The sequence below is a fragment of the Myiozetetes cayanensis genome, unplaced genomic scaffold (assembly GCF_022539395.1).
Source record: "Myiozetetes cayanensis isolate MyiCay16 unplaced genomic scaffold, myiCay2020 scf27, whole genome shotgun sequence".
In the NCBI taxonomy this organism is placed as follows: Eukaryota; Metazoa; Chordata; class Aves; order Passeriformes; family Tyrannidae; genus Myiozetetes; species Myiozetetes cayanensis.
The window spans coordinates 699,718-713,336 of NW_026087488.1; the positions used below are offsets into that span (position 1 = coordinate 699,718).

Below are 13,619 nucleotides of genomic sequence, written 5' to 3' on the forward strand. Positions count from 1 at the left end.
GCGGGGCCAATGGCGGCGCGGGGCGGGGTGAGGTGAGGACGCGGCGCGCGGGGCTGCTGTGGGCGCTGAGGGGGCGGCGGGGCGGGGGCCGCGCGGAGGGGGCAGCGCCGGGTGGGGCCTTCCCTCCCTCCCTCCTTCCTTCCCTCCTTGCCTCTCTCCCTGCCCGCGCTCCCCGCGCCCGGTGCGGGCCAGTGGGGCTGACCCCGCTCCCTGGAGCCCGGGGGTGCCCGGCGAGGGGGCTGCTGAGGGAGTTCGTTCCGGGGCTCGAGGGTCTTTTCTCAAGTCTCTCGGGCTGCCTGGCGGGGCTGCAGCGGGGCCGGTCTGTGGCGCAGCTGTGGCACCGGGGCACACCAAGGCAAACCCCTCGCGTTCCTGCCGTTCCCAGCAGTGCCTCCCCGGCCCCTGCAGCGTGCCCGGGACACGCTCAGGGGGCGCAGTGCGAGGTACGTGTGAACCAGCACCAAACACCTCCTGCACGCCCTGAACCCGCCGGCCTGGGGAGCGCGGTGCCCTTGTGTGAGGCGTCAGCGTGAGGGAACACCCCGCGCTTGGAACACCTCCCGTTTCTCTCGTGTGAACAGTAATCCTACCTGAGGAATAGTTTTGCCTCAGAAAACCCCCTGGTTATCGGAGCCTCGCCCGTGGGGCAGAGTTAAATGGCCTGTGGCGGTGATAAGGAGGTTCCCTGGGGTGAAGGGCTGGCAGGGCAGGAGCCCGCACAGCCGGGACGGGACGGCTGCACTGCTGCGGTGTTACCAGAGCCCCGGTGCTGCAGCGCCCACCCTGCCATCCACCCTCCCTGTCTCTGGACACTGGGCATCGGCGGGCAGAGCGTCAATGCCAAAGCCGGTTGCAGCTCCTGAAACTCGAATGCAAAGTCTTTGTAAGAATGGGTTTGAGTCCTTTTTGCCTGCTCTTTAACTATGTAAACAAGAAAAGCCTTGCAGGACTGAAGATGGGTTTATTTGTTAAAGCTGTTTCTGCTGCATTTTTAAATGTTGTTACTTGTGTTCCAGTCTGGAATTAGCATGATAGCAGAGGTTTTTTGCCATCGTGTCTCTAAAACCAGAGATTTCACTTAAAAAACACCATAAATAAAAGCAGGCAAGAGTAGGCTTGGTTTACAGGCATTTTCTAATATTACCTGTTGGAAGAAACAGAATATGTCTTTAGAACTTGTATTTGTAGCTGTCTGGTCAGGGTTTTCATTGGAGTTGATAATAGGCTGGTAATGTGGGTATGGATATGGACACACCAAGGGTTCTCCTGGTCTCTGGGGAGGTGTGGGAAGGAAGAAGGAAGCAGGGACCAAGCAAGACGAGAAGGCTTTTAAAACTCTCCCTCGTGTTTTCGTGATGGACTTTTTTCTTTGTCTGCTAATGCAATACCTTTCCAAGTAGTAAAATAGAGCAGTGGCCCAATAATCCTTGTGTGGGAACTTGGATTCTTGGTGTACTTGCAGATCATTGTCTCAGTGTCATTATTCAAGTCCCAACACAGTGTCATCTAAAATATTTGTACAGTTAGGTATTTACTGGGTCAGGAAGTGTCCTAGCAGTGTGGTCAGACACTGCCGTGTCGCTGGTTTTCAGCAGGGAGCAGAAGAGCAGGGTTGCTATGAAATTTAGGGAGGATGAGATCCAGTTGATTCATCAGAGGTGTGTGTAAGGAAAACTTTTAAGAGGATATTAAGGAAACACGGAACTTGCTGACAAAGTGCTCCCCGATAGACCGTTGGTTTCCTCGGTGCAGGTCTGTAACGTGGACGTGTTCCCGGTGAGCTGTGTGAACACTGCCCCTTAAAGCAGAGTGAATTGACGGTGTGCTGGTGTCAGTCAGCGCTTGCTCCTCACCTGCCCCCTGGAGAAACATGAGGCTGCTGAGGGGCTCGTCACTGAGCTGGCTCCTGGAACTTGGATCAGGAGTGTTCTGGGAGTGGTTCAGTGAGCCTGAGCTGCTTGATGGGCGAGTTGGCAAAATCCAACCATGGTAATTGGAACTGGGCAGGCAGAGCCACTGCACGAGGTCCTGCCAAAGCCTGGTTTGAGGGCAGCTCGTTTGTCGTCCCCAGTGAGGCCTGGAGATACAGGGTTGGTGACTGCTGCTGCTGAAACATGACAGATCAATTCTAATCTCTTACTGCTGAAGACAGTTATTCATGGGGACATGCATCTGTCTCTTAGCATTGTCCTCACACTAAGAGTGCTGTAACCAGTACAAGTCTGCTGTCTGAGAGGGAATGCTGCTATAGCTGGGGTTGTCTGTGCTAAACTCAGGTAAAAACTATATAGAAAAGTCAATTCTGTGCATCAGAAACACAGGGCACAGATTTGTTCATTTTCAAAAATCCACGGCTTCAAGTGTAGTCTTTTCTGACTCTTGAGAGATTTGTTTTCCCCTTGGATTTGACACTTGCTTTGCAGGGATATAATCTTTTTGACAGCTCTCTGTGCACGGGCAGGGATGGAGGACAGTTTGTAATCAACCAGTCCTGTTTCTGGTCCTTAGCAGTGTTGTAACCTTAAAATTCTCCACAAAAGATTGTATTATCTTGCACGGTATAAAATGTAACGGTCCAGTTCCAGACATACATTGTGGGCTTTTTTTCCTTGTCATACACAAACTAGCTGTGAAAACAGAACTTGGAATATTAGAATAAGTCTTTTGGTTGTGAGTTGTGTATGGATGTCCTTCAGCATTTAGGCATGTAGGCTTTTTGTGATCCTTTAATGCAGAAAAGGTTACATCAAGTGGAACAAAGCATAATAAAATGCACGGATTTGTCTCTGATCCAAAAAAGGGGTGCTCTGAGCTACACTATTGATAATTTATCATGTGGGTGTTTGACAAGCCCACACATACCCTTATATACCACTCTGCAGATGCAGTCCTCAGTGTTCTGTAACACCCTGGAAATATTTAATTCATAAATCCTAATGCTGAAGCCCTAAAGGTGTCATAAGCATGGTGCTGATGCCTATGACTCTGAGGGGGTTTGGTTAATCAGATAAATACCATGCTCTAAATAAGCTGTGATCCTAATGTGCAGTAGAATAAACATATACACAAAATATCATGGGATTAAAATTCCTGTTGGAGTATGTTATTCCTTTTCTTTACAATGAATAATTTCCCAGAGTTTTTGTCTTTAAAACCTTTTCTCTATGAAACTGGAAAAGAATAAATTACTCCATTAATAAAATGCAGTGAGGAGCAGGGGAGAGAATATTTTCATTCAACTTTGGTTATTTATGAAGGTTTCTGTCTTAATGCTTGCAAGGATGGCAGTATGTCTTCATCTAGGAAGAGGGCAAGGATCTGCTCATCTTGTGGAATGAGGGATAAATCCCTGCCCTCTCAAGGCAACGTTTTAATAAGACAGAGGGACAAAAATCCAGTAGTCCAACCAAACAGGCCTAGTGTAAGGTTGTTGGTCAGGCCAAAAGGCACGTTGGCCAAGAGAGCCTTTAAACAGCAGTGTGGGAACGTGGCCCTGCCTTGGACAGCGATTAAAGGGTGGAATGGTGCTTCCTGCAGCAGGGCAGCACTCACGTGCCTGGGATGGGGCAGGGGACAACTGGTGTGAGTGACAGATGGTGTCATCTGAGATCGTGCATCTCTCTGATGTTGAACATCAGACTCTACAGGCACTTATGTTCCTTCCCTGCCCTGTCAGCCCTCCGTGGCTCTTGCAGAGCAGTGTCTGTGCTGGGGTCTGTCCAGTGTGCTGCACATACAGATATGATGGTCAAGATTAGCACTGTGGCTTGAGATCGTCCCCAGGACTGTCATCTCCCAACCACTGAACTCATGCTCTGCACAGCTTTGGAGCCAGAAGTGTTTTCTTTTGAGAGTCCTGAGGGTTTACTGAATTCTCTACTTCCCTCCAGCACTTGCTCATGAACTTGGCTTTAAGTGGGAGTGCTCAGGTGCTTACCATTGGTTTGTAATAATTCGTCATTTAAAGACTTCAGCCGGATTGTTTAGTCCTTTCTGTCTCATTTTCCTCCTTGCTGCTAAACACCAGTTGCAGGAGGCAGAGGGGAAGTCTTTATCCCCTGCTGCTCTCTGGAGAAAGTGACAGTTCTGCAGTTCTCTCTGTTCTATATTTCTTTGCACCAGAAATGACCCTGCTGCTCTTTGTCACCAGTGTTTCCTTTTATCCCTCTCCTGGCAGCTGCTCTTGCTTCATTCTGATGTTGGAACAGCAAATGAATTCCCTCTGAAGCAAATGTCATGCCAGTAAAGATGTTGAAGCAGCAAGAAAATCATCTCTCTCTCTGAAGACTGAATTGGAGACCTTTGTGAATGAGATGTTCTTAAAATAGCTCTGCAGTGTGTTATCTTCCCTAGAAGGTGGAGAATTGGAAACACCACCACGAGCCACTTGACCTTGTGCAAGCAGCATCCCTAAATGACGGGTTTAGGAGTGGGGAGAGGCTACTTCCTTTTCCTCCTCTCCAAAAAGCACTGCATGATTTTAATCTGAGTGTGACAGTACATTTATGTATTTTCCAAGAGTTGCATGACTGTTTGCTGCTTGTTTAAACATGTCACGTGTTGAGTGACCTTGTTCTTCTTCAAGATCCACTGTTTCTGGATAAAGTAGTAGCTAACAGTAAAGCCAAGCCACAAGCTGAGTAGAGATTCTCTAAATTACCCTGGCTGAGGATCTGGGCAGCCTCTATGGAGAGCAGAGATTCCCAGCTGGTGGGATGTGGCACACCTGGATACCAGACCCTTCTGACACACAGCTTGTTGTGGGAGAGCAGAATGGTTCCAGGCCTGTGCAGTCTGCCCCAGACTGGAGGCATTCTCTGCTGTCGCTGCCAGGTGCTTCAGTCCCTTGTTTTGTGCAGCATACCTCTGACTATTAGTGGATGGCTCCATTTGCACAGAGCGCACGTGCCCAGTTACTGGTTTATCGTGTTCTGAAATGGGGGTGTCACATGGGGCATGGAGATAAAGGTCAGGAGGGTTCTCAGGGAGGACAGATCTCTGACAGCAGTCACAGAGTTGACACCTGTCTTAGGCTGGGTGAGCACATTGGCTCAACTCAGCATCGAGTTCACCTGTCATGCAGTTCAGTTCCTGTCTTGATTCAGACCTATTTGCTGAGGAAGAGAACGGGGTTGTAAATCTGACTTGCCGTGTCCCCTGGGAGCCTCTGGTTCGGCTGACGGAACTCAGGCTCTGTGGTCACACAGACAGCAGGCACTGTGTCACCCCTGGACAGCTTGGTCAGTCTGAGAGCTCTTGCTGAGATCTTTCTCCCCTCAGCTAGTCTGGGGTGCTTGATTTCCTGGCAGCCTGGGGAGAGCCCCCCGGCGTGGGGGCCCAGCAGGAGCACACTGGGCTGGCACATCTCATCTCCAAGGGCACGGCGGGGCTCGTGTCCTGGAGTCCCCCAGCTTCACAGTTTGTCACAGGCTGTGCAGGTGAGCCAACACTCCACAGCTTACAGGTACATTTGGAGAATTCATCGTAGTGTTGTAGCTTTGTAATCCTGTACTTGAAACCTGAAAATAAATCTTGCACATGTGCACCTTGGAGCGAAAAATGCAGGCTGCACGTGTGGCTTACATATGAACTGCTGTTATTTTTTTATCAAAAAATTATTGTAATGAATGGAATTGAGGAATTGGGCAGTAAAACTTATCTACAGGTCTGTAAATATCTGAATATCTACTTTTATTTTTCTTGGTGGAAGGGGAGTTGATAAGTGCTAGATGCAAAAATGAAATTGCTAATTATAGAACAGGGATTTTTATAGCAGACAGTTTCATAAGTATATTCATATCACAAGTTTAACTGGGAGAAATGTTAAAATTTTAACATCTTGAAGTTTTCATCTTTTGTGTGAAGGTGGAAATAATTAGTTGTATGATAGAAACACAAAGTTTTCAGAGTTCTCTCATTTTTTTTAAGGCTATTAATGTTTTTCCTAGTCCTGCTTTTTGACATGATAATATCCCTTTAAGGGCTTTCTTTATCAGATCAATTCCTTTTCTACTAGGAGAACTAAAGCTTTTCAGCTGTCTGTCCAATTTATCCTTCTGAACTAAATTTCTCATCTCGAGATAACCAGCAGCAATGCTCCCCTCAGGAGATTTGTATCAATTAGTTCTGCATCGCTAATTCCTGTGGTATTGGGGGACCAGTGAGTTGTAAGAAAGCTGCTCTGTAAACAGTTATGGCTGTTGGGGGGTTGTCTTTACTTTTTTTTGGTGAGGATTTTTGTTTGTGGTGAAATACATTTTTTACATGGCAGTTATTGAAATCCTGCAGATTTACATGGGCATACAGAAATGTGGGCAGCTTTAGCTCCTTTTGGGATATTAATTGTGTATGGATTTCACGTAGTGCTAATGAGGGGACTGTGTTAGACAGAGCTGAGCAAATTGATTCAGAAAATGCTTCGGGTGGAGGATGTCATCTGAGAGGTGCAGGGCTCTGAGATACAGCACTGCTTGGAGCTGGGGCATCACTCTGGTGGGTGTTGGTGCTGTGTGTCAGGGCACTCACTTAAATGTGTGCCAGTTGGAATTCCAGGCATCCTGAAGGCTGCTGCTAACTTTTCTTTTGCCCTATGGTCTTAGTGCTGTTCAATTTAATTCATTGTAAAGGGAGGTGGGATGTAAATATTCTGTAAATGGGACTCTGGGGTGCCCTAGTGGCAGCCTGGCATTGAGGAGAAGGGGGTGCAGTCTATAGAGAGACTGAACAGGAGGTGACAGGAGCCTCTGAGAAGCCACTGTAGCAGCATTACGTGCCAGTGTCAGTGATGGAGAGGAGGTGGCTCTTGTTCCAGCGTGCTCTAAGCCTTGGTCTTGCAGTGTGATGTTGTGCTGCAGATCCTAGAGGATCTGTACAGTATCCAGATCTTCACATCTATCTCCTGGCAGCCTCTCTGAATTGCTGCTGCTCTGTAGGTGGCCAGTCCGTGGGTTCCTGCTGTTCAGAGTGCCCTGGGGTGTCCTCACTGCAGTGCTTGCTGGGCCCTCACGCTGTGCTGGCCCTGCCCTTGGTGCCAGCCCTGGCACTGCTTCACTGCAGGGCTGGGCAGGGCTAGTTTGGCCTTTGGGGTGGGGCCTGTGTTTGTGAAGAGGCACATTTGGGGAGGGCTGAGCCCTGTGGCTGCAACTGTGGCCCCACTGCCATCCCTGGTGTCACCAGGTCCTCACATCCCTGACCAGACTGAAGGTGGGGAGTGACTGGCACTGTCCATAACGTGAGTGGCAAATTCAGTCTAGCAGGAAAGCAGGTTACTTCACAGCTGGAGTGCAGGCCAGGCTTCATCTAATCCCTCCCTTGGCCAGGGAAAGGTGGCTTTAATCTATTTATTCTGCATGTGGTTGTTTTTCCAGCACTGATCTATCTGCAAATGCCATAGCACTGTTAGTCTGTTGCTATCCATTTGCCATTAGCAGATGTGTCAGGACATGAAGCAGTTTTCAGTCTCTCAAGTCTAATCCCAGCAGTGCCGTGGGATCTTGGGAATGCTCTGCCTTTATACAAAAGTAATCGACATGTAGCGTGTCATTTTTAAGAACCTGCAACCTGCAGTTTTTGGATTTTTTTAGACAGCTGATTTTCTTTTTGCTGATGTTTTCAACAAAATTAATTTGATAGAGTTATTAGAGGAGGAAAATTAAAAGGACAAAATCATCCATGAATCTCATTAAAATGGAAACCTGGAAGAACTGGGTAACTGGGCATTGATTCTGTCCTCTCCCCTCACTTTATGAGCAGTATTGTATTAAAAGTAATGTGTCTGCAGGATGATGCTTTAACATCTTACTGCTGAAACAAAAGTATTTGCATGTTTTTTCCTCTCTACATTCTTCCAACATCTGCATGTGTAGCTCTGTCCTGTGTATTAATCACATCTAACACTGCTCCTTTCCAGGGAAAAGGCATCAAAGGGAATGGGATCCTGCCTTTGGTTGGGAGGGGATTGTTTTGGTGGGGGATCAGGCATTGCCATTCACTCGTATCAGATATTGGGTGACTGGCTGTGAATGGGTTGTGTGAGTGAGTGAGGGCTCGGGGGGCTCATGAAGCCTATGCACAGGTTTGGTGCACTCAGGTGTGTTTATAGGGGACAAAGATGTTCACAGGCTGTGGCCTGTCTGTCTTCAAATATTTATGTCACATTATGTGATTAAAACTGTGTAAATAGATAATCTTCCTTATTTTCTGATCTCTGCATATTTGCAGGCAAATCACAATTTTTAAAAGTATTTCACATTGTAGATGCTAAATAATTGTGCTGGGATTTAATTTTTTTTTTTACCTTGTAGGTTGATCCAGTAAATTAATTCTAAATCTAGCTTGCTGAATGTTTGCTATTTCAATCACTCTGGCTGTGATTATTGTGATAGGAAGCAATCTACTTGCTTTACTTTAAGTTTTGGGTGTTTGCTAAAATAGATATGGTTGCATGTACCAATCTTAAGATTCAGTTTTTTAGGAGCATGACTTGTTTCCTTCTCTTCAGTATTTGTGCTATAAAAAACCAGTTGCATAAAGGTTCATAGCAAGAAAATAGAAAAAGCTGGGCAATGGATTTAAAATAATATTTGGAAATATTTTCTGATCTCCTATTATAATGATGTTAATTGTGTCTTCCAGTCTTGAAAGTAAGGATGGGAAATTTAAGCATGGGGAAAGCACGTACTTAAATCCATTCCTATCCAGCAAAATGCTTGAGCTTAATTTTAAGCATGTGCATAAGTTATATTAGTTAAATAACTCATAACTGCTTGCTTAAATCCAGACAGTGTTAGACTGACTAAATATTAGAATTGCAAGGTATATACTGCAGTAAAAAAGATAAATATGGGTGTTGGTTTTGCCATGAACTTGTCAGTGGTTTTGAACTTTTACAATCATTTTTATGGCATACAGTTGAAATCAGAAAAGAATGGAAATTTCAACTAATTTTTTTAATATGCTGAAATGTATTAAGTTACACAAAAGAATCCATATTATAGTAATCCTGCACATATACAGGAAAGAGTACCCAGCGTGCATGGCAGATGGTTTCAAAGGAAATCCTCGAGAGCTAGGATTAAAAAGCAATTTTCAGCAAGTTTAAAATGGGTCTCCATATTTGGGTCACAGATATTAACTCTTTCATTGCAAACAAATGAGGGAGAAGTCTGGGTGGATTATTATGGAAATGTTTCTCCCAGTAAAAACTGACTCGGTCGTGCTGGGGAAGAAAGGTGTGAGGAGGTCAGTTGATTCTGCCCCTGATCCTGTTCTCACACCAGTGGGAAGCAGAGTTGTGGCATGCAGAGGCAAGGGGATGTTGCAATACGTGGAATTCATCATTCCACAAACAAACACTGGTAACCCTCTGAAAAATAATGTGTGTGTGGCTTTGATCTTCGTCTGCCCACTGAAGCAAAGTTCCATAAAGGCAAACTGATAAGTAAGTTTTGGCGTGTTAGGAACAGCAGATTTATACCTGTTTACCTTTAGTAAATTATAATCAATCCCTTTGTTAAAGTGTAAAGACTTTCCATGTAGCATTTTTGTATTCCTTTTGGATATGGCAAGCGTGTATGATAAAGGATGAATAAGAAATTGCACAGCGGTGCTGTTGTTCCATTGTAGACAGGAAGGAACATGGGCTCTGAATTTGGCTTGGAAGTCTGTCTGCACACGGTAAACAAGCCTGTGTTTTCTCAAACGTGTGTTAGAGGCACACTAGAAATGTTTGTTTGTAAAGGTTATATTCTTAATCAAAGAATACCATGCAGACATTGTTCCAGGCTGCAGCTGGTCAGTGGTGGTGTACGAACATCCAGGAATCTTGTCACCGGGCTGATGCACAGAAGGGATTGAGTGCAGGTCAGCTTCGTACCGTGGGATCAAGAGAAGGCACTGGGCTTTGAGTACATAAAAATAGCACAGCAAGTTGGGGATTATTGGCTTTAACTAACTTATACCAGCTAGTAACTGTGTTAGGAGTGTAATTCATATTTACAATCAGTGCTCTTTATACACTTTGACAGTGCAAAGGAACCTCAAGTTTGACATGAACTAACTTTTTCTTTAAAAGACTTTTCTACTTCCAAAGTAGAAATTCAAGTTAGATCTTAAGCATGTGTCTATCTGAACAATGAAATAGAGCAAGCATTTTGTGGTGTTCCCAAAGCTCAACTGGGCATATTTGGAATAGACTTGGAAAGCTTTCTGAGCCAAGGTGCCTGATGCTCTGCTAAGTGAATTATAAAAGAAACTGCTGGTTTGAATATCAGCCTAAGGAGAAGTTAATTACATTGCTCTTTGGGTATTACATTGGCTACAAGTTAACAGTGAAGGACAGGGCACTTCTGAAAGGGCACCTGAGTTTCCTGGTGGGAGAGCTAAGTGTGGATCTGCTGTTAATTAACAATGCTAAGTAAGAGGTGTTTTCTGCAGGACTGAGCCAAGGTAGTTACTAGACGTCCTATCTGCTCTCAGAAAATTTAGACAGTGGATGAAAATAGGGCAGCTTTTGGTGTTCAGTTGTTGTACCAGAGCTAGAAAGCATCAGTAGACTCAGGATGAGCTTTTAAAGCTGCATCTGTTCTTCTGGGTCTTTGTTTCACATCGCCTGCTGCAGGAAATCTGCCTGTGTGCATCTTGATAGGGCCTTCAGAGGGCAAATAGAATCGCTGAAATTAGATACCAAAACTTGAACATCCCAGGCTGTTGTCAACCATGGTGTGTCACCAAGTTACGATACTATTAATACCTGGAGAAAAAAATGTCATCCATGGCAACAGTTACCTTTGATCCAGGTGTTTGTAAATGGAGGTTGGAGTTTTGCCTTAGATTTTTCAAAGACTTGCATCTTTCAAAGGGAGGCAGAACAGATCAGTTCGGAGTCTTTGTCATTGTTATCTTCCAGGATTTTGTTTCAAGTAGTTTTTCGAAGTCTCTGCAAGATGATTTGAGATAAAAACACGATCCAGATGTCTTTGGATAGTCAAAGCAATCTGTTCTCTTGACTACAACAGACTTAGGAGAGGTTCTAAATAAACAAATCAGTGTTGACTTTAGAGAATGCGTTGATTTCCTTTACTCACAGTGCAGTTGAATGTTTGATAAAGAGGAGCTTCTTGTGTGCCTTCGGTTGTCTCCTGGGTCTGAGGCAGTTTTTTGTCTTGGCCAAACCCGATAGAAGGGGAGTAAACTCATGCAGATCACTGAAAGGTCAGACAGGTGGGAAACAGAAGCCTGAATTCTCCTGTTAAGGGCCAAATGAGAGTCCTCCAGAAACCACACCGGGGTGCAGCTCTGTAACAGTGTGGACATGCAGTTAAAATGTGTTAAAGAGAATACTGTAAAGTAATTGCTATGTCATTGTACAGAGTTCTGAGCGCTAGAAACTGTAACTACCTTTCTAAATGAGGTAAATGCTTTACCTCCAGCAACTCTTATCAGGAAATATTGAAGGTTCAGTTGCAGGGCTTTGGAATTTCTATTTTAATCTTTCTGTAGTGTATGGTTATTAAAGTTTCTCTGAGTAGATGACTGAAAGCAATAACCTATTTGTGTTGAGGCCATGCACTGATGTCTGAGATAACGGGTCAGACAGAAGTGGAAGCTTCCACGGGGATAAAATGGGCTTTGGATGGACTTCTTGGCACTGCTTTATTGATGGCACTTTAAGTAGTGATTTGAGGAGAAGCAGATAATGAAAATTGATTCTTCTCTGCAGGTCTCTCGCTTACTTTTGGACTTGGACAGACCTAATCTGTGAAGATAATTAAAGTTCCTTTGCTCTGGATGCTGTAAGTGATTTTTTTGTTTGCTTTATGGAAGTCATTAGGAGCCTATTTGCCTCACACAGGGAAAAAGGTGAAAATGCCAAATCATAAAGAAATGGTAGAAATGAAGTTGGTTGAAAATTGATATATATATGTGACCGTACATGTTTGCAGGAAATATTTCTGACCAGCCTTTTGTATTCAGGAACACCCTGTCTGCAGTCCAGCCACGCTGATGAGTCCAGTAGCAGAACCCAGATTGCAAATTGCCAGTAAAGATACCAGAGGAAACAATATTTTCATACTTCTGTCAGGACTACGGCTAGGTCAGGAATCTTGTCATGGTGGAGGCACTCTCTGTTGCTGTGTGTATTGTATCTGGTTGAGAATAAACACCTCAGGTATCAGCATTGACCAAAATATCGCACGGAGAGGTCAGAGGGGGAAAACTTGGGAATGAAGAATGTTCCCATTGGCAATGGCACAGGGCAGTGCCCCTGGCTCTTAGTTAGCGTGGCAGCTGTTTGAGTTCCAGGTGCCATGATAGCATGAAAGGAGATTATAAATACCTTTTACTGTTCAAAAGACTCTCCCAGGAAAGACCTGCCTGCCTGAAAGTCTGTCCCTGTAGCAGCGTGGCTTCTGCAGCATCTGGGATAATGCTCCCCTGCAACAGGGAATCAGCTGTAGCTGGCACTGCAGGGAGACAGGGCTGGGTAGGAGGCTGGAAACAGAATGCCATGGCTTTGATCTTGTGGCAGCATCCCTTGAGGGTCCTTAGGACACAGTTCTCTGCTGGTTGATAGTTACAGGTGTTAAGGACATTTCTTATTTCTACAAGACTGCCTTTAAAGCAGCTGCTGTTCTTCCACCAATGAAAACATGCAAAGAGCTCTTCGTATCCCCATTTTCCCCCCAAAGCTGTGGGAACGATTTTCTGGCTTGTAGAACAAAGAAGTTGGAACAGATGACACAGCCAACATCTGCACCTGGCTCACTGAGGAAGCGAGTATTTGGCACGGAGCAGAACTCCCTTCTGCCAAGGGAGCCGTGCCGATGCGTTGTTCAGGGGTAAGGATGGGATAATGTCTTCTCCTTTTTGACTCACTGAAGATATTTTATTGATCTGTCAAAGTCAAAAATTTGTTGGGAAGGAAAATGTCTTTTAAATATCAGAGGTTAATTAATGGTTAATGAAACCTTTTCTAACCAACCCTGTTAAAATTATGATGGTGTATCACTTCAGTTCCAATGGCAGACACATCACATATGGGTTGCCATTTTGATGACTTTGAATGGTAATCTGACCCATAAAAACTGAAGCATAATATGCAAACTGATTTTTTTCTGGCCTGCCCTGTTCTTGGTGCCATCTGTGTTCGGATGGAAACAAGCCTGCTCAAAACGTGGGCTGCCGGTTTGGGGCTGATCACAGATGGGCTTTGAAGAATAGCCTCGTGTGCACAAGGAAAGAGGGAAGATGCTCCTGAGAGCAGGAAGTTTCACTTGGAACCATATTATGTCTGCTAAATCCTGTGGCCTGTGGAACATCCACCAGACCTTGCCCTGAATTTGTCACATGGATTAAATAAACTAAACTTACATTCTAAAAATCAAGAAAAACCCTTCAACTTCCAAACATTGCTCTTCCTCCACCACTGCCTTCTACTGCTGCCATTCATAATGGAATAGAGTGCAGGAAGCTGACAGTGCCAGATGCTGTCAGGTGTTTGCAGTGCATACATTCAGCAAAACCAGGCATGGTAAATTATTTCATGAGATTTGTATCTACATGCAGTTTTAATCTGCTGTGTGAATCCTGTTGAAGTCACAGCATTCAGGCTGCCATTT

The 13,619-nt window shown here is 45.1% G+C and overlaps 1 long non-coding RNA gene across 1 annotated transcript; it reads left to right on the forward strand.

The window, feature by feature from the left end:
- Positions 1-233: 233 nt before the first annotated feature.
- Positions 234-12,798, forward strand: LOC126643399 (uncharacterized). The gene is made up of 3 exons (XR_007629749.1): positions 234-443; positions 11,720-11,792; positions 12,690-12,798. It is a non-coding gene; the product is annotated as an uncharacterized LOC126643399 (long non-coding RNA).
- Positions 12,799-13,619: the final 821 nt, after the last annotated feature.